This window comes from Gambusia affinis, linkage group LG18 (genome assembly GCF_019740435.1).
Source record: "Gambusia affinis linkage group LG18, SWU_Gaff_1.0, whole genome shotgun sequence".
NCBI classification, from domain to species: domain Eukaryota; kingdom Metazoa; phylum Chordata; class Actinopteri; order Cyprinodontiformes; family Poeciliidae; genus Gambusia; species Gambusia affinis.
In genome coordinates this window covers 18,089,926-18,116,977 of record NC_057885.1, presented here as the reverse complement: position 1 = coordinate 18,116,977, position 27,052 = coordinate 18,089,926, and the positions used below count along the sequence as shown (strand labels likewise).

Genomic DNA, 27,052 nt, shown 5'->3' with positions numbered 1-27,052 from the left:
CAGCCCTAGCTGAGCACCAACATGTTTGGTCAGCTGGCAAAGATAAGAGTTTTGTTGTTGATGCACCATCCAGAAACCACTTGATGGTTTCTTGTTGGGTGTGCAGGATGCTCTACTTCTGCTTTTCAGAGTTCTGTGGTATATAATTGCACATTTGTTTGCAGCTGTTTTCACTGGTTGGGGTCATGGCCAGCAGCAGCTGACAAGAGGCCCTAAGCTACAGTCTCATTATCCAAGAAGGATTTTGTGTAAAAAAATGTAATGAACATGTTTTGTTTAGGCCATAGATCTATCTTAATTGCACAGGTTGGGAAGTCTCATCTTCTCCTGTTGTTTTTAAATCAGCAGGACTGATCTGCTGACAGTGAGTTAGTTCTGTTTCACTGCTCCTCATGTGAAACAACTTCAGCGGCACGACGAGTGGGAGGCAGCTTCATGAATAATCAAGAGCCAGCACAGAGACATGAGGTCGCAGATAAAACAGAATGGAAATATTACACAGCTGCTGTGGATTCGCTGCTGTAGCCCCGGCTAAGCGAGAGAACAATAAAACGGGATTTCATTTGACCTTAATTGTCAAAGGTAATTCCACAAATTTCACAAATAAAACCATTTAGACGCCCACCAGTCTGGTATGGTTTGTTGTCTCTGAATTATTGAAGTGAAAATGATGGAAATGTAGGAAGTGAAAGTCCACTGGCAACAGTTTCTGTTTGGGAAACTTGTTTTTCATGTGAACTCAAGAGGTCAGAAGGTCATTTGTCCTGAGTTGAGCAATTTTGGCTGAAAAGTCCATCAGCTTTCTTCTGCAAATGAAGGTTGGTATGAAACCTGACGTCTACAATGAAAACACTTTGTTTTTTCCTGGCCTTATGACATTAAATGAGACTAAACTTTTCCCTTTTTTAGGTCAGTTAGGATTATCAAAATTACTTATGTTTCCTAAATGCAATAATGAGACTTTTTATTTCTTACTTCAAATTCAGAAGTTTGTACACAGAAGTTTAATCAGTTTGGGAAAGCCCAAATGATGACATCATGCCTTTTAAAACATCTTGTATTACTATGTACTGTGTATTTTCCAATGATGTTATAACTCTTGCTGTCATGTTGGATTTGAGGTTTTTCACCCACATGCAGGTTCTACCACAAAGGCCGAAAAGTCTTGATTCAAATTATTTATTTAACAATAAATGTTGAATGAAATCTAATCCAGGTTGACTCTCGAACCGGCAGCGGTTGGGCGGCTCCGGTTCTGCTTGGAGAGGGAGAGGTTAGTGAGAACCGGGTTGAGGGAATCTTGACAGGGGAATGGAGAGTATTGCTTACAGTTCGTCTGATGCAGGGTTGCTGAGGAAGGGGAAAGGATCCAAGAGGCACAGAGGTTCTGCGAGAGTGACAGGGGCACGATCGGCAGGCGGAGGAGTCCTGGTGACAAAGAGCAGCCGCTGCTGCGCGCTGTGATAGGCGTGGTTCCTGGCTTGATCCAGACAACTGATCGAGATCTGCGAGATGACAGAAACAAGATTAACTTTGAACGATCATAGAAATGGCAAGAACTTGGAGTTGACTCTGACCAACAAGTGGGACCATCGAGCGATGAATAGCTGCTCCACCGCTTCTTAAGAATCCTGCAGCCGATTGCGGGAATCCGCTGCAGGTGCGCCAGCCTGCCGGAAACGCTCCCACGAAGATCGTCTGTTAGAAGAGCACTCACACCAACTTGAATCCTAACATTACCCCTCCCTCAATGACCGCCACCTGGCGGTCCAGGTGAACCTGAAGCCCTGGTAGCATGAAATCTCCTCAGAACCGACTGGTCCAGAATAAATGATCTGGGAATCCAAGAGCGTTCTTCAGGGCCGTAACCTTTCCAATCCACGAGGTATTGAAAACCTCTGCCTCTTCGACGGACATCGAGTATCTTATTAATGGTATAAACCGGGCCCCCATCAACATGACGGACGGGAGGAGGGGGATTATCCGGAGGGTAAAGTGGACTGGATCTCACAGGCTTAAGCAGGGACACATGAAAGACGGGATGGACCCTGAGAGAAGGAGGGAGCTTGAGCCTGACCGCAGAGGGGTTCACAATAGCCTGGATCTCAAAAGGTCCCAAATACCTAGGAGATAGTTTCTTGGGTGCAGCTTTTAGGACAATGTCTTTGGCTGACAGCCAAACCTCCTGACCTGGTCTGTAAACAGGAGCCCGTTTTCTTTTCCTATCCGCAAAGCGGCGGTTCTGGGCAGCGGTGCGATTCAAAGCTGCACTAGCTTCCTTCCAAATGCGCTGGCACTTACGAATATGGTGTTGAGCCAAGTAGACGGCATTCCGGGGTTCGCCTGAAGGAAGGAGGAGGCTGATAACCAAGAGAACACTCAAAGGGAGATAAGCCTGAAGCAGAGGAAACGTGGCAGTTGTGGGCATACTCCACCCAGGGCAACTGGGAGGCCCACGAGGAGGGGTCAGAGGAGCACAGACAGCGAAGCATAGATTCCATCTCCTGATTCATACGCTCAGTCTGCCCATTAGTCTGAGGATGAAAACCCGAAGATAAAGACACCTTGGCTCCGCGCCACAAAAATCCTTCCACACCCTGGAGATGAACTGGGGCCCTCTGTCAGACAGGATTTCTGTGGGAATCCCATGGAGTCTAAAAACATGTTTAACGAGCAAAAGGGCAGTTTCTGTAGCGGTAGGTAATTTTCTAAGGGGCACAAGGTGACAGGCCTTGGAGAAACGGTCAACGACGGTAAGTATGACCGTGAACCCCTTAGAAGGAGGCAGGCCGGTAACAAAATCAAGAGCAATATGGGACCACGGACGACCAGGAACAGGCAAGGGCTGCAAGAGACCACTGGGAAGTTGATGGCTAGACTTGTTTTTAGCACAGATGGAACAGGCTGAAACATACTCCGTCACGTCCTTATGAAGGGATGGCCACCAGAAGGAACGCCTGATCAATGCCGTGGTCCGGCTGGTGCCAGGGTGGCCAGAAAAACGAGAAGCGTGGGCCCAATGTATTAAACGTGAGCGAACAGAGGAAGGGACGTAAGTTCGATCCGGAGGACCGGTACCTGGATCAGGATCAGACTGCTGAGCTCTGATGACCTGGTCAGAGATGTCCCAGGAAACGGCCCCCATGACACACGAACGTGGAACAATGGTGTCCACAGGCGGATCCTCATCATCAGAGGAGAATTGTCGAGAGAGCGCATCTGGTTTCACATTCTTAGAACCGGGTCTGTAAGAAATGATAAAATTGAACCGTGAAAAAAAAAAGAGACCATCTCGACTGTCGAGGATTCAACCGTTTAGCCGTCTGCAGGTAGGACAGATTCTTGTGATCCGTCCACACCACAATCGGAAGCTCAGCCCCCTCCAACCAGTGACGCCACTCCTCAAAAGCCAGTTTAATAGCCAACAACTCACGGTCCCCTACGTCATAGTTTTTCTCAGAAGGTGACAGTCGGCGAGAAAAAAAAGCGCACGGGTGCATTTTGTGATCAGAGGGCGAGTTTTGAGATAAAACCGCCCCCACCCCTGAATTGGAGGCATCCACCTCCAAAGTGAATTGCCGAGTGGAATCTGGCTGGATCAGGACCGGGGCGTTAGCAAACTTCTCTTTCAGAGCAGTGAACGCTGCATCTGCTTCCGGTGTCCAGAAAAACTGGATCTTCGTAGACGTGAGACTGGTCATGGGAGCTGCCGTTTGACTATAATTACGGACAAATCTCCTATAAAAATTAGCGAACCCCAAAAAACGCTGTAGCTGCTTACGAGAGGATGGGATCGGCCAATCCAAAACTGCGCGAATCCTCCCCGGATCCGGCTTCACCTGCCCGCTCTCCAAAATGAACCCGAGGAACGAGATGGAAGGTACATGAAACTCGCACTTCTCCGCTTTAACGTACAGACTATTTTTAGAAGGCGTTGTAGGACCAACCTGACATGCTGTTTGTGTTCATTCATGGTCTTGGAGAAGATCAAGATGTCGTCGAGGTAAACAAACACAAAGTGATCCAGAAAGTCTCGCAGGACGTCATTGATCAGTGCTTGGAAAACAGCAGCCTCGTTAGACAAACCGAAGGGCATAACTAGATATTCAAAATGGCCCAACGGTGTTTTAAAGGCAGTTTTCCACTCATCGCCTTCACGGATGCGCACCAGATGGTAAGCGTTTCGTAGATCCAATTTAGTGAACACGGTGGCACCCTGTACTGGTTCAAAAGCTGATGTGAGAAGGGGAAGAGGATACTTATTTTTAACTGTGATCTGATTAAGGCACTTATAATCGATACAAGGTCTGAGAGAACCATCTTTCTTGGACACAAAAAAAAACCCAGCCCCCAACGGAGACGTGGAGGGGCGAATGATACCTGCAGCACGGGATTCATTAATATATTTCAGCATACTCTCCCTCTCTGGCTTAGAAATATTATAAAGCCGACTGGAGGGGAGCGGAGCACCTGGAAGGAGATCAATAGCGCAGTCGTAGGGGCGGTGGGGGGGAAGCGAGAGTGCTTTATTTTTCTTAAACACTAATTTCAGATCATGGTAATCAGAGGGAATCTTGGACAGATCCAGGTTGTTGTCCTCCTCGTCCTCCTGAGTGCTGTCAAATGGTGGATTCATCTGGGCAGACTGTAAACAGGTTGCGTGGCAGGTTCTGCTCCATGACTCCACTCTGCCCTCATACCAATTGAGCTGAGGATTGTGTTGTCTCAGCCAGGGGAAGCCCAGAACCAACGGGGTCTGTGGAGAGGGAAACACGTAAAAAATCAAAATCTCACGGTGATTGCCTGAAACTAGAAGTTCAATGGGTTTAGTCTGCTGCGAAATGACAGGCAAGGCTCCTCCATCCAGGGCTGAAACTTGGATCGGTGCGGGGAGAAAAATTGTAGGAATATTTAGTTTCTTTACCAGTTCTTCATCAATAAGGTTCTGCTCACATCCTGAATCAATTAGAGCTGAGACGTTAACTGACCTTTGATTGATGAAAAGGGAAGCAGAAAGAGAAAGTCGGGAGATCGAACTGGAACAGCCACCCACCAGGACTCCCGTTATCACTGGTGGGCTCTCCCTTTTAGCCGAGCGGGGCAGGCGGCGACGAAATGGCCAGGTAGGCCACAATAGAAGCAGGCACGCGCTTCTAGTCGTCGCTGTCTCTCTGCGGGAGAAATCCTAGTGCGACCAATCTGCATGGGTTCCTCGGGAGGAAGCGTATTCGAGGTAGTTTCCATGGCAACATCAGGTGCGAATTTGTCTGAAAAAAGCACAGGTTTAAATCCCCTCTTCTCCCGGAACCTCCCTCTCAGTCTATTATCGATCTTAATAGCCAGAGCTATTAAATCCTCCAAACTGGCGGGTTCGTCCCTGCAAACCAGTTCATCTTTAAGGGCTTCATTAAGAGCTTGAATGAATGCCCCTTTTAGAGCTTCATCATTCCAACCCGATGTGGCAGCAAGGGTGCGAAAATCAATAGCAAATTCCGCTACAGAACGGGACCCCTGCTTCTGGTTCCAAAGCTGATGCGTGATTTCTGAACTGGACTCTGCATAACCAAAAGTTTGCTTTAACTCGCTTAAGAAAGTGGCAAAAGGTGTTTGGGAGAGAGATGTGAGGCTAAATTTAGCTTCTGCCCATCTGAGGGCTTTTCCTTTCAATAATCCAATCATATATGCTATTTTGGCAGAGTCATCTGGGAATGATTCAGGAGCTCTGCAAAATACAATGGAACATTGCAGAATGAATCCTCCACACTTCCCAATCTCTCCTGAGTAATGTTCAGGTGTCGGAGGGGAAATCTCACGACCTCGGGACGATCCAACCGAAGTTGAAGGTGTTGACTGCTCCTCCCCAAGTGGTGGGGCGGAGGCCGCTGCTCCGGCTGTAACATGAGGCTGAGGGTTATGCTCCAGTCTGTGTGACAGTTCTGAGACTGTGGATCTCAACTGATCCATCACCTGGCCCTGGAAACTCTGCTGATCCAATAAAGTGCGGAGCATGGCATCGTGGCGAGCTAGTAGTTCTGCTGAACTTAATCCGGGTCTAGTGTGTGAGCCTGCTGGGTCAACATGGCTCGATGGTTCTGTCATGTTGGATTTGAGGTTTTTCACCCACATGCAGGTTCTACCACAAAGGCCGAAAAGTCTTGATTCAAATTATTTATTTAACAATAAATGTTGAATGAAATCTAATCCAGGTTGACTCTCGAACCGGCAGCGGTTGGGCGGCTCCGGTTCTGCTTGGAGAGGGAGAGGTTAGTGAGAACCGGGTTGAGGGAATCTTGACAGGGGAATGGAGAGTATTGCTTACAGTTCGTCTGATGCAGGGTTGCTGAGGAAGGGGAAAGGATCCAAGAGGCACAGAGGTTCTGCGAGAGTGACAGGGGCACGATCGGCAGGCGGAGGAGTCCTGGTGACAAAGAGCAGCTGCTGGCGTGGTTCCTGGCTTGATCCAGACAACTGATCGAGATCTGCGAGATGACAGAAACAAGATTAACTTTGAACGATCATAGAAATGGCAAGAACTTGGAGTTGACTCTGACCAACAAGTGGGACCATCGAGCGATGAATAGCTGCTCCACCGCTTCTTAAGAATCCTGCAGCCGATTACGGGGAATCCGCTGCAGGTGCGCCAGCCTGCCGGAAACGCTCCCACGAAGATCGTCTGTCAGAAGAGCACTCACACCAACTTGAATCCTAACATTACCCTCCTCAATGACCGCCACCTGGCGTCCAGGTGAAGCCCTGGTAGCATGAAATCTCCTCAGAACCGACTGGTCCAGAATAAATGATCTGGGAATCCAAGAGCGTTCTTCAGGGTAACCTTTCCCCTCCACGAGGAATTGAAAACCTCTGCCTCTTCGACGGATATCGAGTATCTTATTAATGGTATAAACCGGGCCCCCATCAACATGACGGACGGGAGGAGGGGGATTATCCGGAGGGTAAAGTGGACTGGATCTCACAGGCTTAAGCAGGGACACATGAAAGACGGGATGGACCCTGAGAGAAGGAGGGAGCTTGAGCCTGACCGCAGAGGGGTTCACAATAGCCTGGATCTCAAAAGGTCCCAAATACCTAGGAGATAGTTTCTTGGGTGCAGCTTTTAGGACAATGTCTTTGGCTGACAGCCAAACCTCCTGACCTGGTCTGTAAACAGGAGCCCGTTTTCTTTTCCTATCCGCAAAGCGGCGGTTCTGGGCAGCGGTGCGATTCAAAGCTGCACTAGCTTCCTTCCAAATGCGCTGGCACTTACGAATATGGTGTTGAGCCGAAGTGACGGCATTCCGGGGTTCGTCTGAAGGAAGGAGAGGAGGCTGATAACCCAGAGAACACTCAAAGGGAGATAAGCCTGAAGCAGAGGAAACGTGGCAGTTGTGGGCATACTCCACCCAGGGCAACTGGGAGGCCCACGAGGAGGGGTCAGAGGAGCACAGACAGCGAAGCATAGATTCCATCTCCTGATTCATACGCTCAGTCTGCCCATTAGTCTGAGGATGAAAACCCGAAGATAAAGACACCTTGGCTCCGAGAGCGCCACAAAAATCCTTCCACACCCTGGAGATGAACTGGGGCCCTCTGTCAGACAGGATTTCTGTGGGAATCCCATGGAGTCTAAAAACATGTTTAACGAGCAAAAGGGCAGTTTCTGTAGCGGTAGGTAATTTTCTAAGGGGCACAAGGTGACAGGCCTTGGAGAAACGGTCAACGACGGTAAGTATGACCGTGAACCCCTTAGAAGGAGGCAGGCCGGTAACAAAATCAAGAGCAATATGGGACCACGGACGACCAGGAACAGGCAAGGGCTGCAAGAGACCACTGGGAAGTTGATGGCTAGACTTGTTTTTAGCACAGATGGAACAGGCTGAAACATACTCCGTCACGTCCTTATGAAGGGATGGCCACCAGAAGGAACGCCTGATCAATGCCGTGGTCCGGCTGGTGCCAGGGTGGCCAGAAAACGAAGCGTGGGCCCAATGTATTAAACGTGAGCGAACAGAGGAAGGGACGTAAGTTCGATCCGGAGGACCGGTACCTGGATCAGGATCAGACTGCTGAGCTCTGATGACCTGGTCAGAGATGTCCCAGGAAACGGCCCCCATGACACACGAACGTGGAACAATGGTGTCCACAGGCGGATCCTCATCATCAGAGGAGAATTGTCGAGAGAGCGCATCTGGTTTCACATTCTTAGAACCGGGTCTGTAAGAAATGATAAAATTGAACCGTGAAAAAAAAAAGAGACCATCTCGACTGTCGAGGATTCAACCGTTTAGCCGTCTGCAGGTAGGACAGATTCTTGTGATCCGTCCACACCACAATCGGAAGCTCAGCCCCCTCCAACCAGTGACGCCACTCCTCAAAAGCCAGTTTAATAGCCAACAACTCACGGTCCCCTACGTCATAGTTTTTCTCAGAAGGTGACAGTCGGCGAGAAAAAAAAGCGCCGGGTGCATTTTGTGATCAGAGGGCGAGTTTTGAGATAAAACCGCCCCCACCCCTGAATTGGAGGCATCCACCTCCAAAGTGAATTGCCGAGTGGAATCTGGCTGGATCAGGACCGGGGCGTTAGCAAACTTCTCTTTCAGAGCAGTGAACGCTGCATCTGCTTCCGGTGTCCAGAAAAACTGGATCTTCGTAGACGTGAGACTGGTCATGGGAGCTGCCGTTTGACTATAATTACGGACAAATCTCCTATAAAAATTAGCGAACCCCAAAAAACGCTGTAGCTGCTTACGAGAGGATGGGATCGGCCAATCCAAAACTGCGCGAATCCTCCCCGGATCCGGCTTCACCTGCCCGCTCTCCAAAATGAACCCGAGGAACGAGATGGAAGGTACATGAAACTCGCACTTCTCCGCTTTAACGTACAGACTATTTTCGAGAAGGCGTTGTAGGACCAACCTGACATGCTGTTTGTGTTCATTCATGGTCTTGGAGAAGATCAAGATGTCGTCGAGGTAAACAAACACAAAGTGATCCAGAAAATCTCGCAGGACGTCATTGATCAGTGCTTGGAAAACCGCAGGGGCGTTAGTCAAACCGAAGGGCATAACTAGATATTCAAAATGGCCCAACGGTGTTTTAAAGGCAGTTTTCCACTCATCGCCTTCACGGATGCGCACCAGATGGTAAGCGTTTCGTAGATCCAATTTAGTGAACACGGTGGCACCCTGTACTGGTTCAAAAGCTGATGTGAGAAGGGAAGAGGATACTTATTTTAACTGTGATCTGATTAAGGCACTTATAATCGATACAAGGTCTGAGAGAACCATCTTTCTTGGACACAAAACCCAGCCCCAACGGAGACGTGGAGGGGCGAATGATACCTGCAGCACGGGATTCATTAATATATTTCAGCATACTCTCCCTCTCTGGCTTAGAAATATTATAAAGCCGACTGGAGGGAGCGGAGCACCTGGAAGGAGATCAATAGCGCAGTCGTAGGGGCGGTGGGGGGGAAGCGAGAGTGCTTTATTTTTCTTAAACACTAATTTCAGATCATGGTAATCAGAGGGAATCTTGGACAGATCCAGGTTGTTGTCCTCCTCGTCCTCCTGAGTGCTGTCAAATGGTGGATTCATCTGGGCAGACTGTAAACAGGTTGCGTGGCAGGTTCTGCTCCATGACTCCACTCTGCCCTCATACCAATTGAGCTGAGGATTGTGTTGTCTCAGCCAGGGGAAGCCCAGAACCAACGGGGTCTGTGGAGAGGGAAACACGTAAAAAATCAAAATCTCACGGTGATTGCCTGAAACTAGAAGTTCAATGGGTTTAGTCTGCTGAAATGACAGGCAAGGCTCCTCCATCCAGGGCTGAAACTTGGATCAAAAGGGAGAAAAATTGTAGGAATATTTAGTTTCTTTACCAGTTCTTCATCAATAAGGTTCTGCTCACATCCTGAATCAATTAGAGCTGAGACGTTAACTGACCTTTGATTGATGAAAAGGGAAGCAGAAAGAGAAAGTCGGGAGATCGAACTGGAACAGCCACCCACCAGGACTCCCGTTATCACTGGTGGGCTCTCCCTTTTAGCCGAGCGGGGCAGGCGGCGACGAAATGGCCAGGTAGGCCACAATAGAAGCAGGCACGCGCTTCTAGTCGTCGCTGTCTCTCTGCGGGAGAAATCCTAGTGCGACCAATCTGCATGGGTTCCTCGGGAGGAAGCGTATTCGAGGTAGTTTCCATGGCAACATCAGGTGCGAATTTGTCTGAAAAAAGCACAGGTTTAAATCCCCTCTTCTCCCGGAACCTCCCTCTCAGTCTATTATCGATCTTAATAGCCAGAGCTATTAAATCCTCCAAACTGGCGGGTTCGTCCCTGCAAACCAGTTCATCTTTAAGGGCTTCATTAAGAGCTTGAATGAATGCCCCTTTTAGAGCTTCATCATTCCAACCCGATGTGGCAGCAAGGGTGCGAAAATCAATAGCAAATTCCGCTACAGAACGGGACCCCTGCTTCTGGTTCCAAAGCTGATGCGTGATTTCTGAACTGGACTCTGCATAACCAAAAGTTTGCTTTAACTCGCTTAAGAAAGTGGCAAAAGGTGTTTGGGAGAGAGATGTGAGGCTAAATTTAGCTTCTGCCCATCTGAGGGCTTTTCCTTTCAATAATCCAATCATATATGCTATTTTGGCAGAGTCATCTGGGAATGATTCAGGAGCTCTGCAAAATACAATGGAACATTGCAGAATGAATCCTCCACACTTCCCAATCTCTCCTGAGTAATGTTCAGGTGTCGGAGGGGAAATCTCACGACCTCGGGACGATCCAACCGAAGTTGAAGGTGTTGACTGCTCCTCCCCAAGTGGTGGGGCGGAGGCCGCTGCTCCGGCTGTAACATGAGGCTGAGGGTTATGCTCCAGTCTGTGTGACAGTTCTGAGACTGTGGATCTCAACTGATCCATCACCTGGCCCTGGAAACTCTGCTGATCCAATAAAGTGCGGAGCATGGCATCGTGGCGAGCTAGTAGTTCTGCTGAACTTAATCCGGGTCTAGTGTGTGAGCCTGCTGGGTCAACATGGCTCGATGGTTCTGTCATGTTGGATTTGAGGTTTTTCACCCACATGCAGGTTCTACCACAAAGGCCGAAAAGTCTTGATTCAAATTATTTATTTAACAATAAATGTTGAATGAAATCTAATCCAGGTTGACTCTCGAACCGGCAGCGGTTGGGCGGCTCCGGTTCTGCTTGGAGAGGGAGAGGTTAGTGAGAACCGGGTTGAGGGAATCTTGACAGGGGAATGGAGAGTATTGCTTACAGTTCGTCTGATGCAGGGTTGCTGAGGAAGGGGAAAGGATCCAAGAGGCACAGAGGTTCTGCGAGAGTGACAGGGGCACGATCGGCAGGCGGAGGAGTCCTGGTGACAAAGAGCAGCCGCTGCTGCGCGCTGTGATAGGCGTGGTTCCTGGCTTGATCCAGACAACTGATCGAGATCTGCGAGATGACAGAAACAAGATTAACTTTGAACGATCATAGAAATGGCAAGAACTTGGAGTTGACTCTGACCAACAAGTGGGACCATCGAGCGATGAATAGCTGCTCCACCGCTTCTTAAGAATCCTGCAGCCGATTGCGGGAATCCGCTGCAGGTGCGCCAGCCTGCCGGAAACGCTCCCACGAAGATCGTCTGTTAGAAGAGCACTCACACCAACTTGAATCCTAACACTTGCTGCAGGTTCAAAAACAAACTTGTTTTCTCTCTGTGCTTATTTCTCTCCTTTACTTCTGTCTCCTTTCCTTTTAAACATTTCCCCTGAATTTTCTTCCTCATGTTTATCCATTTTGCCTTTTTCACACGTTCATTATAATTTAAATAAACCCAAATCATTTTTAAATAAAATTTTATCAAGTCAAGAATCATGATGGAAGATTTAATGCTCCACTGGTAAAAGTGGAGCATTAAATCACCCCTGAATCCAAAAATGACAAAATAAATTCTCAATGTTACAATAGACATTCTCTAATTTGATTTAGAGAAATCCAATAATCTGACTAAATTGATTACATTTTTGTGACATCATCAGTTCATTTCCGTTAATATTTCTCATCCGAAAAATGTTTTATGAGTTTATCAATAAAATGTTGCACACGTTATTCTTATTGAGAGAATGTGACCAAACCAATTTAATGCTAAAACTGCCTGCCGTACTGATTTGACGGCATTTGGGTTATTTGGGTTATTTGTCTGTGGATATATTTTAACATTTCTGTTATGTTCATTTCTGTTATGTTCAATAACGTTCCCATGTCAAATTGACTAATAATCCAGTAGTGTTAGGATCCCAAATTTTCCAAAAACATGTTTGTATCCAATTATCAACTCCGCTTCAATCAATATTTAGTTCAGTGATGTTCTTTACCTCTTACAGATGACAGACCAATAAGTATAATTTACTCCCTTTTCATTTTAAAAATACATTTAAAGTTTTTTTTTATTGCCCACCTACACAAAAAAACTAATCCTGAACATGAATTTGACTTATTTAAAATGTATTTTCCATTTTTTCTTCTTAAATAGTGACATTTATAAAGGAGGAGGGTTAAGGCAGCATCTCAAACACTCAGCTTCCTTGTGTGACATCATGGGAAAATCAAGAGAAATCCACCAAGATATATAAAGGAGAACTTTCCACAAGTTTGGGCCCAAATTCACAAACAATCCCAAGACTAAAACAGCTCCCAATGATGTACTTTAGGAAGTTTTTGATAATGGTTTTTGTTTCTTTCTATCAGAGCCCAATGTATCATTAAACAGACCATCCAGTTGTGAGTCATTCACGACTAGATTAGTGTTGGTTTTCTGCATTGGCTTTGCTATTCTTCTCCCTCCTCGTTTCCTTTTCTGTTTTACGTGTTTTTGTTCACCAGTACTGCTACTTTCTAGAGCTTAAAAAGCTACGAGGAATCCACACTTTAACCACTATGGCACCAGATTTAACCAAAGTCATTAAAGCACAAACACAAAAGAGCTTTAACTAAAGCAATTATTCTCATAAATGTTCTCAATCTCTCACAGTTTCTGCCTATGCTGAACTGTAACCAGTGTTATACAGTCTGACGATGCGCCATAAAAACACATGATTAATATTTAATGGAAAGCAGTAATTATCCTCCAGGCTGGAGCTGTTAACTCCACTTCAAATATTCCTACACACTGTTTCAGACTCATCATTTTCAGCCGTAGTGAGGCAGAAGGCGTCGCTTATTGTCTCATTGCCACCAAAGTATAAAAAAGAGCTTCCTCCCCGGACATCGTTATGCTGTTTGCAGACTCTCGCTGTGAGGTAATGGGAGAAGATTAATTGGGATTGCATCTGTTAGGTTTCATCTGATCAGGCTTGTTGAGAAGAAAAATGGCAGCGTGTGGATTTTTGTCATATTTTATAAAAAAAATTTCTTTCTGTCTTTGACGAAACGTTTCTGATTAATCAAAGGCACAAGATGGTCAGTTGATTCTGAAATGTTACAAAAGAAACGTACCCAATCCTGACACAGCTGAACTCTTTTGATCCCAATTTACAATCACTAATACGAGATAAGACTAGCTTAGCATGCACAGAAGTGAAGAAAGGAGATCCAAGAAAGCTGTAGAAATGCTGATTAATGTTTTAAATCTCTGACTTTGCAGCAAAATGTGTTGAAAACACAAAATATTCAGAGGCCAGATGCCCTCAAAAAAGTGAAGCATGAAAGTTGTTCACCTTGTGTTAATATTTCACTTCAAGTTAACACATAAAAATGTATTTGTTGTGTTTAATTAATTAATTCTAGTAAAGATAACATGATTTTGTCACATGTTAAACGAAACAAATCATTTTGTTTTGTGTGAACGCAACAAAATTTAGTTAAGTGAATTAGCACGCCGATACCTTTCCTAGCCATAAGGGGGCAGTAATGCAACAATAAAACTGCACGAAAAGAAAAACCAGTTTAAACCGGATTAGTCTGGATGTTCATCCAAAGACTACAGTGTGGCTTGTGCAACACTGTAAAAAAGAATCCAGGGAATTTCAACACACAAAAAATATAAGCATAAAGTGATAAACTGCATACCCTAAATGCTCTTTGGCTCTGCACATAGATTACATCAAAAGAAATTAGTTTGTTTTTTTTCTTACATTGTTGTTCATGCTACTGAATGTTTGTATTTTTATTTGGACCAGGAGAGGGATTATTGTGATAATTTCATAATCATCATTTTCAGCCACTGTTGACTTCCAGGTTCACCTCTTCTGGCTTCTTCTCATGCAGCATTACGAGTTTTGCATCAGTTACATAAAAGTTGGGTAGCATTCAATACAACCTTTCTGACTTTTCAAACCATATGATATGTAAACAATTTAGTACCCCATATGGACTTGGCACAAATCAGACTTTTTGAGAGCGGTGAAAAGAATTGGGTCAGTCTGCCGTAGAAAAAGTTGGATATGGGTCCAAAAAGAATCGGATTTGGGCTGTTGTGTAAACATAGCCTTTGTTTCTGATTTTTAAATTAATCTGAGAAAATATTCCCAACGCTCCTCATTAGTGAAGGTCATTAAATGAACTGCATCACATCCAGTCTGTGGATAAAATCCAGACATGCGTCTGTACGTTCAGGAAAACACTCAACATGGACGTGTGTGTGGATCTGTGTTCTTTCAACATATAAAGAGTCAGGAACTGTGTGTGTGTGTGGGTGTGTGTGTGTGTGTGTGTGGGCTATGTGATGTTCCCTCGCTGTGTGAAGTACCCTGCGGTGTAAAAGGCCACTCTTCATGCTGAGGCACAGCTCTGATGAACTGTAGCGAAAAATAATGTAAAACTGCGTCCGTCCAAACGCTCATTACTCACACAGATTCCAGCGGTCTTCGCCTTCACCTCTCACCCCATTTTCTACATCCTACCAGCACTTACAACCCTCAGCTCCGGCTCGTCCGCTCTCCTCTTCATCCATCTCATCCAGCTGGAGATTCTCCAACTTCTGCTCTCCTGAAGAAGATCAGCACTTATCGATTAAAAAGACATCCGTTTCATTTACATGCTAAGGGTTTTATATCTTTGTACCACAAAACTATTTCTCAGAGAGCGCCGGTGAATCATGATGAAGATGCTTCTATCCATTCTTTCATTTATCTTCTGATACTTACCTGTCCTACAGAGGGTCTTTGGTGAATATCATTAGCAGAACTCAGACCTATGAGGAGTTATAAATCCACATCACGCAGCTCGGCCTCTCCAGGATGTTACGATGTTTTTTTTAGTGATTGTTGCAGCCTAAACTTGCACATTTTTCTGGCATCTTGTTGCTTTCAAACTTGAAAGGAAATTCACATTTTCACCTTTTAGTGCCTCCATTTGTGTCTCAATTGGTTAAAAAAAACACAATCCATCTGTTTTTAGCAATGACTTAAAAGTTTTTTGGTGTCTGGAAATTGTTAAGTCACGATCAATTGGCACGACTTGTTACCTAGCAACCCAAGCTTGAGCTCCAGCACATTTGGTGAGCTAGTTTGACAGCTGTATGCGCTGTACAATGGCTGCTGGAAAAGACAAGTATTTTGTTGTTGACTGAAACCACGTGCAAAATTCTTATTGGTTGTGCAGGAGGCTCCACTAATACTTTGCAAAAATGTATGGTTGAATAATTGCACATCTGTTTGCAGCCATTTTCACGTGTGACTGTAAGTGTTGAGTTGGGGGGTGTGGCCAGCAGCAGATTATTTGGATTTAAAGTGACAAGATGCCCTAAAGCAGCTCATTGTGACAGAAACTCAAACTAGACCTGAGCACACTGAAATCTCATTGTCTAAGAATGAGTTTGTGGGGAAAAAATGCAATAAATGTGTTTTACATAGCCTACAGGCCAATCCTAACCTGTCCAAAGAAGAAAAATAATAGGTCATAGAAAGTTCAAGTAAAGTCTTATTTATGTCGTACAAAAAAGTTGAAATTGTTACACATAAACTTCCCAAAAAGACAAGATTTTAACCATTAATATTTAAAGTACAAATAACATTTTCAAGTACCTTCTTGAAACAGTGTCCTTAATACTTGCTTGTAATATTGAGACACATTATAGGCATTAATTACATCCAGACTGGTGATTTAAATTAGGAGTTACTCATTCTTTCACAGGGAATAAGTTTGTTAATCAGTTTGTTAAATGTTTTTGTTTTGCTGCTTAACTTCCTGGATCCTTTGTAAGCAGAACAGGTGAAACTCATTTGTTCCACACAAAGCTTTTCACTGACACGCTGGCATCTCTCATTGCACAGCTTACATTTGGTTGAATCATTACAAGTGGCACTGACAGCATTTTTCCTGCTACCTCAACTTATGAAAAGTCCTGTTTCCAGCCGTTACTGCAAATTCAATTAGCTATGACACAAAGCCACCACTAGGGGAGCTGCAGCTCCAGAAGCCAAAGCTGTTTTTTTCCAGGTGAACTTTTAAAAAAAGATTAAAAAACCCCCCAAACAAACAAACAAACAAACAAACAAACAAACAAACAAACAATAATAATAATAATAATAATAATAATAATAATAATAATAATAATAATAATAATAATAATAATAATGTTTTTAAAAACTGCACTGTTACAGTGCATTTAAGAACTGTAAAAAAAGTATTTGACTTTTAAAAAAAATGTCTGAATTAACATAATTAAATCATGGAAAGGATTTCCACATGATTAAATAGCTTTCTTTCAGCATGAAGTATGTTTGAGCCAACTTAATTTTCATGAGTTGGATCAACTTTAGTGTGAAGGTATCACTGTAACATAAGTTGGTTTCTACAGCATGCTGTGGTGGCGCAGGGGTTTAGCACATCACACGGTTGGAGGCCCTAGTCCTCGACGCAGACGTTGCTGGTTCGACTCCTGGTCCTGGCGACCTTTGCCGCATGTCCTCACCCTGTCTGCCGACTGTCTAAAAAATGCATGCAACTAGCGCCAAATTGAAAAAAAAAAAAAAAAAAGTTGGTTTCAACTAAATTGCCATTAATCTTAGTCAAGTAAATTATTTGGTCCAAAGTGTTGCAAATTAGTTGGGCTGGCTCTTTTAAATTACATTGGGTCCAATGTAATTTGGACCCAATGTAAATGAGTTGAATCAACCTTGATAAATTAAGTTGAGCCAACACATTTGCTTTAAATTGGAATAACCATAAATATATTAAGTTCAGCAAACACTTTGATTTGGAATCAACCATAGAATAACCATAATAACATAAGTTGAGGCAACACAATTGCTTTACATTGGAATAACTGTAATAAATTAAGGTGCTTTAAATAGGAGTAACAGAATTACATGGTGCTGAAAGTAAGCAATCAGGTGGAAAACCTTTTCATGATTTTTAATGTTCATCCAAAGAGGTATTTTTTTCAGTGTAATATATTCTTAAAAATTTTTTATTTTTATTTGTACATTACAAATATTTTTTGTGATTTTCAGTGGGTTTCAGGAGTCATTAAATATTAGCAGGAGGATTCAAATGTAATCTGCTGAGGAAGCTGCTGTTTGCTAATTATGAGCGAATAAACACCGATAAGTTCTGCATCGCTGCTGAAAGTATCAGATTCTCCGGTTTCACTTTGTTTCTCTGCTGCATAGAAAAGCTTGATTTTTCACCATCAGTCGCCTTGTTCTGCAGACAGACAGATAAAGAAGAGAGAAAGAGAGAAGGAGAGAGAGAGAGAGAGAGAGAGAGAGAGAGAGAGAGAGAGAAAGAGAGAGAGAGAGGAGGGCGTTTGAGCTGCGCCGCGGCTTCAGAGGAGGAGAGATGTTTATTCAGCTGCTGAATGAAGGAGAGGGTGAACACACACAGAGGAACCTCTCGGTGAATCAATGAACGGAACCCGACCTGGACTCATTCTACTACACAGAACCGGTGAGCAAGCGCAACCCCCCCCCCCCCCCCCCCCACCCACCCCAAAAAAGCCGCGCGTGTTTCTCTTTTTTACGCTGTTTCTCTTTTTCATGCTGTTAAATGAATATTGGCCACACTTGATGGTGTGCGGATGCGTAAATGAGGAAGAAGAGCGTAATGTAAGAGGGAACTGCCAGAGTGAGGGTAGCGCTGCCCTCAGGTGTGCATGCGGCGCCGCAGAGCGCTGCCCGGACCACGGAAACGCCTTCATTATGGGTCCAATTAAGCGCGAAACCGGTGCGCGTTGTTTTTGGAGACAACGCAGTCGTGCGTAAGGCGATTTTCCTTTTGATCCCGCAAGGCACGAGTGACCAAGGACCGAGAATTTCACGGAGGGATGACTGGGGTCAGGAGCGGGGAGAGGAACCATGAACTCAGGCTTAGTTATTGTTTTTTTATTATTATTATTTTAAAAATATTCTTTAATGATTTTATAAACAAAGCTATTCACAACCCCTGGGATATGTTCACATTTTGTGACGTCACTATGGTTTATTGAGATTTCCTGACAGAACAACACAGAGTAAAATTATGAAGTGAAAGGAAATCATCAAGGTTTCTCTTTGTTTTGTTTTTTATTCATACATAAAAATCTTTGCAGTGTTTGCTCGTGTTCATCTAGTGGTGAATATTTATCATATGGTTTTCACTTATTCTGATTGATCATTATCGCCATTAATTCCAATTAATGATTGGAAATCCCTACATTTAATTTTTACTGGTTTTCGTCACAGTGTGTTAATAAAAGTGTATCAATAAATAGGAAAATAAGATTAAATGCAGCTACTGTGTGCAGTTTAGTGACAATTTTTTTTTCTGTCTGGTAAAGAAGTGCATTACAAATGGGAATTGTTTTTCAAGGGCAGTATTTGTGTTTGTGAAGCTAACACAGTATCATGCATTTACAGCCATAGAGTCACACAAAAATAATCATAAAGTATGATTTCCTGCTCAAGAAAATGCCCACAGCATGATGGTGCCACCACCATGTTTTACTGCACTGTTGGAGTGTTTTGTTGCTCTTGGCTGCTTCTTTGATCAATACTCTCCTGATCCAAGGTGAAGTTTAGGTTAATAGCCATTAGCTGGTCGGTTTGCAGGTCTGCATAGCAAAAAGCCCAGTGTTGATTGAACAGAGCTCTGAGATGTTCAAAGCTTAGAAACTTGTTTTATACCCTAACTCTGTTTTAACCGTCATGAAGCTGTTTGCTCACTAATATTCTCTAACAAACCTCTGAGGATGATCAGGAAAACTCTGAATGCGATTAGTGGCAGAGAGACTATATAGGACGGCTTTAGTCAAATTTTAATCGGGAGTGATTAATGACCCTAATCATTTTAATTTCCGGTGTATTACCGCCCCTCCCCCACTTCCGGTGTATTACCGCCCCTCCCCCACTTCCGGTGTATTACCGCCCCTCCCCCCAATCACCCCATCTGTTATGACATCAGAGTTTTAAGATTAATACAATTAAAGAATGAAAAAACATTATGAGTTTAAATAATCTAGATTAATATACAATATAATATATTTAAATAGATTTGGGATGTTGTATTTACCTCGGGTTTCAATTGAATATCTTCCTAAGACGTGAAGCGGGAGATGCGGTCCTGCCATCTGTGTGTCAAGAGTATGTGTCGCACATACACCCTGTGTGAGGTGAGGACAGAAATCCCTCAGGATAGTTCTCCTGACCTCTGATCACCAGGCATATTCACTATTGGCTCTTGGGAATTTGCTTGGGATAGGGCCCCTACGATTTATTTTCCTCTATGTCTCAGAAAAAACACATTTTTCAAAAAGTTGGCATTTTCTGTAGGTCCCAGAATTTGGGCGGGAGAGGGCTCCTACGATTTATTTTCCTCTATGTCTCAGAAAAAACACATTTTTCAAAAAGTTGGCATTTTCTGCAGGTCTCAGAGGGCATAAGAGTAGAAAGGGCTGACATCGCCCAACCATGGGCGTGTATGTGTGTGTGTGTGTGTGTGTGTGGGGCAGGGCTGACCCCGGCCCCTGCCATCGCTGTGTGTGTGCGTATGCGCATGCGTGTGTGTGTCGGTGTGCGCATGGGTGTCCCTGCGTAAGAGTAAACATACCTCTAAAGAAAACCTAAAGTTTAACTGTTTTACTGCATTATTTATGGTAGCAGAATTAGTCAGTGCTGACTGAGTTTGTGATTTCCTTCATCACTTAAATTTGAAACTCTTATAGATTTTTTTTTCTGTCACACTTGCTAGTGTGATACATGTCCTTAAAAGTCCCTCATCTGTAAATTTATTTCTGAAGAATATCCTACAGATACTAAACAGGCCTTGGTGAAGCTACTCATATGTATCTTTCAGCTTTCCCTAAAGTTGAAAATTTTTACATTGCACAACCACGCTCCAAGAGTTGCTCCAACATGGGAATTCTTTTATTTTTTTTTTTACCTTTAACTAATTAATCACTACTTTTGTCTTTGAGTTATATGCTGTATGTTTCTTGGCCCTAATGATGCTTTCCCTTCATCCATTATCTTACACACTTGAGTAATCCTGTGAATATAAGAACTTGTAGTATTTACTAGCAGTCATATTGCCTGAATTGTTCCACCTAAGTTTTCAGTCAGTTCACTCTTAACAACTACTTAATTCAGTTAAACCTGAATTGATTCGTGTTCACAGAACCAGTTTTGCAGCTACAATCTGAACTAGTTCTTGCTCGTTAAGCTAAAAATAAAGCAGAAAGCACACTATAGGTCATGCTGTGATTAGTTATTTAGTTATTACTAGTTTATTGTAGTTAGGGCAGATATAATAAAGTTATCTATGTTGACAGTAATGAAAAAAGTACCCGGTCCGCCATAAAATGGCTTATTGTTACAAATAAAACGACTGTTTCAAAAAGAAGTGCTTAGCAGCCATTATGTTGTTTTGCTCAAATAAATTGCATTTTAAAATGTTTTATCTAAACTGCTGCTCTTATTCATGTATTTTAACTGTTTAATCTACAATAAACAAAACGTTTTAATGAAAAGCATTTTTGTAACTGCGCTTACCTTTTACCTTCTTATTACCATTAAGTCAGTCCTTATATCGAGTTGCTATATTGATATAGAACACAATAAGAATCCAATTACAATCCTTTGAGTCTGACAATCTCAAAGGGGAGTGAAGGCAAGAAAATATAACAATAAAAAGTTCAAATCTGTAATTTTTGAAGATATCGCAAATGCCTGCATAACTAAAATCCCTGTAGTACCTGGATTTCTATCGATTTATTGAATGTAAATATTTATGAATGGCCATTCAGGTTTTATATAGTTTTTTTTTCTTTCTTTTGGTGTTTGTTGCACAAATTTAAATATATGAAGGATATCAACCAACAATTCAATCAATGAATTTGTGTTTTTTTCTTAAATACTCCCTCTCACGGTGAATTGCTTACATCTTCTGACAGCTAGTCCAACTTATGATAACATTGACTAGGTTTGCTATTGGTACACTTTACCTAAAAATAAAATTAATAAAATTAAATTAAACATACTCACTACACAACTACGCTCCAAGAGTTGGTCACAATATGGTGAATTGTTTTGTTGCCGATAAAATTATCTACAGCTTTTGTTCCTTGGTCCTAATGATGCCGTCTGTTCACTAATGTTCACTAACAGACAGTGCGCCTCTTGTAATTGATAAGCTTATAAATGATCAATGCAAAGCATCAGTATGCGTTAAAGAAGATCTATCAGTCAGATTAAGTCAAATTTCATCAAACTCAAAGCAATCAAAATTCTATTTCTCTGAAAGGTAATCTTTCCTTTTCAGGGACTGTATGAAAGGAATCATTGAAATATATTATGAAATATACTATGAAATATTTAATTTGCAGAATCCCCATAATAAAACTTCAATTGTGAACTGAATGATTACATTGCATCTAGACACAAAATAATCAACTGTTAATTAGTAATCGTACTATGTAAATGACTAACAAGATCTGATCAGACAAGAAACTTGACCACCTAAAGTGATTTCTCACATTGAACCGTCTGACTTTCTGTAGCTGACTAAATTTAACCTTACCAAAGTTTTGGCCTTAGAGCAAACAGGTACTGAGTTTGAAGCGTGGATCAGACGCCTTCAGCCATCTGCTAAAGCTAGACTCCGGCCTTCCTCACTGTAAAATAAAACATCACACTTAAAAAAAGTTCAAGTGAACATCCCTTAATTATTATCAACTTATTGTTTGTACTCATCTTAAACAAGTGGCAGGAACGTTTGGTTAAAAAAATAAAGCTTTACAAGTTAATCTATTTAAGTTGAGTCCATGCAACAACTAAAATAAAAAGTGAACTATTTGAAAGTAGCGAGGATTTTGGGTGGTAAAAGTTTAACATCTTAACACATCCAGACACTACCTCATTTCTGCTCAAACAAACTGAAAAATTTTGAACAGTACAATTATGTCAAATAATGAGACCGTGTGTCTTTAATCTATGTAACAAATATATTGCTGCTGCTGCTGCTGTAGGCAGAAAATAAAAGAAGTTTTGCAGAGAATAACATTTTGATGAGTTTAAAAACTCATTTTGGATGAGTTTAAGAATATTGTTTGCCAAAATCACACAGTGTAACTACACTTGTCTTTTATATGATGCAGTAATTGAATCTTTTAAGGCAATTGCTTTGCATAAATGTAAGTAAATACAACCTATTTTCCTGCTCCACATACTTAGCTAGCAGTTTGCCAATTAACTTCCCAGTCTGAACTTCTGGGCAACGTCTTGATTCAGTCAAATCTTCTATCCTAGATCTCCTGAACTCCAACATTCTTCTACATATCGGTACATATGTGAATGTTTGGCTTGCTGGTCTTCAGCATGCTTTGAATGCAGTATCTGGTTTCTCTTACTTTAACCCGCCCAACTTGCACCCGATTGGTATGTTAGTCTTTTGATTCCCTCCCAGTGAGGCGGTGCTTCACAAAGCAAACTGTTTGTCAAACCGTTGATCTGCCTGGTGGCTGTTTCAGAAGATGAGGAAAGATGGTGACTGAGTTTTAGACAGTACTGGTCAGCTCAAGCAGCTGCTCATGTAGCTGCTCATGTAGCTTTTCTTTTTACTAGATGGCAGTCCTAAAAGTACAAGTCTTTAAAATATGAATAAATACGTACAATTCCATAGTTATTTGATCCAGCGGTTATAGAAGTTTGGTAATAATGCAATTCAGGCATTGTGCTTTCTTAATGTAAGTATTTCTGCTACTGGACAAGAAATAGTGTTAAAAGAGGATTTAGAAAGAAAAATGCAAAGATGATATTTGTATTTACTGAGTGCAAGGCTGTGACTAGTTATCAGGACAGAATGAGAACTGAAAAACTGTTGGGTCCGCATGACCAAGGAGGGAACCGGTCATCTGCTCCAACAATTTATTAGTCTTTAGGAAATATTTTTGGACACAAGGTGCAGGAACATAACAATATCGGATGTATTTTTCATCCTTATGTCAGTGATTCAAAGCTATGTTTAATTCAGCATCATCTTAAAGATGGAAAGAGTCAATTATTTTTTCACCCATAGAAAAGTGTAATGTGTTTATTACAAGTAGGATTAACCAAGCTGAAGGAAAACAGAGAGAAAAGAGAAATAAATATTCATTGATACAGAACAAGAATTTTATATTGTGTAAGATATTTAAGAAAATAATACTGAAACCGTGAACTCATGAATTTCTTTATTTGGTTGTTATCTCTAAACTACGTTTACTTTTTATGTTGAACCTCTTTTCCACAGTTTTTTCACTTAGTTCCACGACTGCAGTGAATTTTATAGTTAATGTTAAAATCCAACACAGAGTCTGAAGCGATGGAGGAAATTTACGTCAATATGGAACCTGTTGGACAAACTGCATCTAATCACACAGGTAAGAATGAAGTTACAGAGAAATCTAGTATGTATGTTATTCAATTTTTTCTAATGTTAAGGTTTTTGTTAAGGTTGGAGCAGCTCCAAAGAGAGACTCGGCCTCGGTGTGGTCGTATGCTTGGGAATCCTGAATGTTTTAATTCTGGCTGAACTCATAGGCCTCAGTGTACACAGTGAGTCTTCTTCTAGTCATCTTACAGATGTAAACTGAGTAAATTTTATGTTTCTGTTTTTTCTACTGATCAAATAGCGAGGGTTTAAAAAAGAATAAAGCTTGGTGTCTCAAAGTGTTGCAGAGAGGTGAAACATTACACCATGTTACATGAGTTTGATTCATTTTCTGCAATGGTTGCATCTGCAGCCGTTTAGGTTAGCGTGTCTTTAATATCTCCTCTTTTTCAAACTACCAAACAATTTATTTTTCAGCGTTACCTCAGTTTAAATTCTACAGGTGTAACCAAAATCATGAAACTATTTTATAAGTCTTAGGTGAAAATACGATGCCACTTCTTTTTTTTTTTTTTTTTTGCAAACATGTTTGTTGATTTTTTTCCCAGCTCATAACATGACAGCAGATTTTTCTGACATCGGCAACATGCTGACTGAACAGAACAGCAAGTTTCTCTCCATGAACTCTAACTTCACGGAAACGGCGCCACGAGCTGAAGAGACTTTAAGGTTTGTCAAAACTTTAAAAAATTTGTATCTCTTTAAAAACTGAATTCTACTCTGAATTGTAGAGTATAAATAATACCTTTCCTTTTTAGTTTAATCGAGTATAATGTAAATGAACAACTTTTATTGAATTTATTAAGTGCTCTATCATTTTCGTGTGCTAAAGAACAACGATCTAAAACCAACTAAACTTTGATTCTTTTCTCCTTACAGGACAGACAAACATCAGTTGTTCCTGTTAATCCAGGGTCTGCAAAAGAAGAGAAGATCCGGTAGTGATGGATGATTAGGATCTGTGTTCACTGTGATATTATTCATCAATAATAATAATGTAGCTTATTAGTATGCTGTTACATAAAACCATAAAGATAAATTGTACTCTTCCAACTGTTGTGACTTATAAAGCAACAATTTTACCGGTTGTTCTCCGTGTTTTTCTTTCTTGTTAAAACTCTGACGCGATAAACAAACGTTGGGGGATGGTTTTGTGCGGAGGATCGGTTTAGCATGATGCTCTCTGATTGTGTCTTGATGTGATTTTTACTACGAGACTTTATGGAACTCCAGTTGTGTCCGGTAATAACGGATTAAGCTCTAACTTGGTAGATTTTTATATTTCCAATTATTTACTATCATTTGTAATAAAGTAATGTCAACACCACAGATTCAGCTGTGAGGAGTTTGTTCTAGTCATCTTAAAGATGGAAAAAGTCAATGTCCTGTTGATTCTAAGTAACTGAATGATTAACCGAATGACATTTTATTCATTTCAGAGTTCAACCAGCGAGGTTATTCATTTTGTGGCGGTCCTAGTCTTAGAAAGAAAGAACCAAAGATAGAAAGCAGTAAATGTTCATGTTGGTTCCAAAGGCTTCTCCTGAAAATATGGATCAAATCAGGGTAGGAAACATCATTTTTACATCATTGGGATATTAAAAGTCTTTTATCTAAACATCTTATGAGTAGGTTTTTATTGTTTCCTTAAAACTATTTAAGGAGTGTTGATTTCATCTAAAATTTTAAGGCTAAAAAAGAAAATGATGCTTGGAGGCACAGAGTGACACAGCTTAGTGTTGGGACAGATGTAGAGGGGTTAAGCAAGGCTGTAGTAAGCGCTGATACCAACTCAGTACTTTATGATTATATATTTTTCTCCAATTCGCGCTTGTAGAAAATATCAACATGTACAAAACTGAGAAACTCTATCAATAAGAAACCCTAAGAAAAACAGCCAAGGGGGTAGTTAGTAAAAACAAAAGAGGTCGTAAAACATGTAACCTAAAAAACCAGCAACCCAATTTCAGGTGTGATAACTGATCTACGATCTGAGCCCGGTTCAAATTTCGGTCAAGCTGTTAACAAAACAAAAATAATTTAGGGTCTGAGAAACACAGAATTTAACGGTTTCACAAGAAGATAAACAGACAGTCCTGACCTCCAGGTCAGTTCATACACACATAAGGAAGAGAACACTTTAAACAGACTGAATTTGAACTAAAGTAATAACAAAATGATAATACCGAAAATTCTCTAACACTGTCGCATGGGAGCAGGCATAGCGGTGATGTTCAAGAAGAAATTTGGTCGAGTCTCAGAGTTAAAGGAGCAGAGTGAGTCAAACTAGTTATTAAAAAGTCTTTGTTTAGGAAAAAATGTTTTATGTTTTTGCAATTCATTCAAATCTATGATTTCAACAGCAAGAGCTAAATCATATCCTGTTTTGTACTTTTAATGTATGTCCTAATAGAGAAGCTGCCTAATAGTGTGCTGTCCTGACACATGATCAACGTTTCATCTACTGTCTGGTAAACATACCACAGTCAATTATACTGCATAGGACCAAGAGTTGTTTTGTTATTCAATCTGGTTCCTGTATCTTTCTTATTATGTGTCTCAAATCACAAAGAAAAAAGGCAACCAGAAACCCATGTATGTCAGCCTAAGACAGAGTCTGGAAGACATGAAATCTCACTGCTTACAAAATGGTGTCAATAGGATATCAATACCCCGGTTTGTAGGAACTACTGTGGATAAATGACTATAATAAATACCCTTAAATCTTCTTCTTCTTACTGGGAATAATTAAACGGTTTGTTTGCCTCGTGTCTCCCCTCTCAGAATTGGATGTGGCCTGGACCAGCTGTAATGGTCAAAGGTGTCTTTAAAGAGACAAATATCTCCATCACAGTGAAAAGTCTACCCTGTGTTGGGTTACAGCTTCAAATGCAAGCCATGTAGTACATTTTCATTGTTTTATTAGCTTTAAAACCTCTATGATCCCTTAAAATTTTAGATGAAATCAACACTCCTTAAATAGTTTTAAGGAAACAATAAAAACCTACTCATAAGATGTTTAGATAAAAGACTTTTAATATCCCAATGATGTAAAAATGATGTTTCCTACCCTGATTTGATCCATATTTTCAGGAGAAGCCTTTGGAACCAACATGAACATTTACTGCTTTCTATCTTTGGTTCTTTCTTTCTAAGACTAGGACCGCCACAAAATGAATAACCTCGCTGGTTGAACTCTGAAATGAAT

The 27,052-nt window shown here is 41.9% G+C and overlaps 1 protein-coding gene, 1 long non-coding RNA gene and 1 pseudogene across 3 annotated transcripts in view; 2 read left to right on the top strand and 1 right to left on the bottom strand.

Moving 5' to 3' along the window:
• Positions 1 to 1,110: 1,110 nt before the first annotated feature.
• LOC122820786 lies at positions 1,111 to 2,301 on the bottom strand. Its single transcript, XR_006368862.1, has 3 exons — positions 1,578 to 2,301; positions 1,330 to 1,505; positions 1,111 to 1,255 (listed from the first exon to the last, which is right to left on the bottom strand). It is a non-coding gene; the product is annotated as an uncharacterized LOC122820786 (long non-coding RNA).
• Positions 2,302 to 17,753: 15,452 nt separating this feature from the next.
• slc8a4b (solute carrier family 8 member 4b) overlaps positions 17,754 to 27,052 on the top strand; it is a 129,098-nt gene continuing 119,799 nt past the window's right edge. For both annotated transcript variants that reach the window (XM_044098386.1, XM_044098385.1), the window contains exon 1: positions 17,754 to 17,889. The gene's annotated coding sequence lies outside the window, so the exon portion shown is untranslated. The remainder of the gene's footprint in view (positions 17,890 to 27,052) is intronic.
• On the top strand, positions 23,133 to 26,701 carry LOC122820690 (annotated as a pseudogene).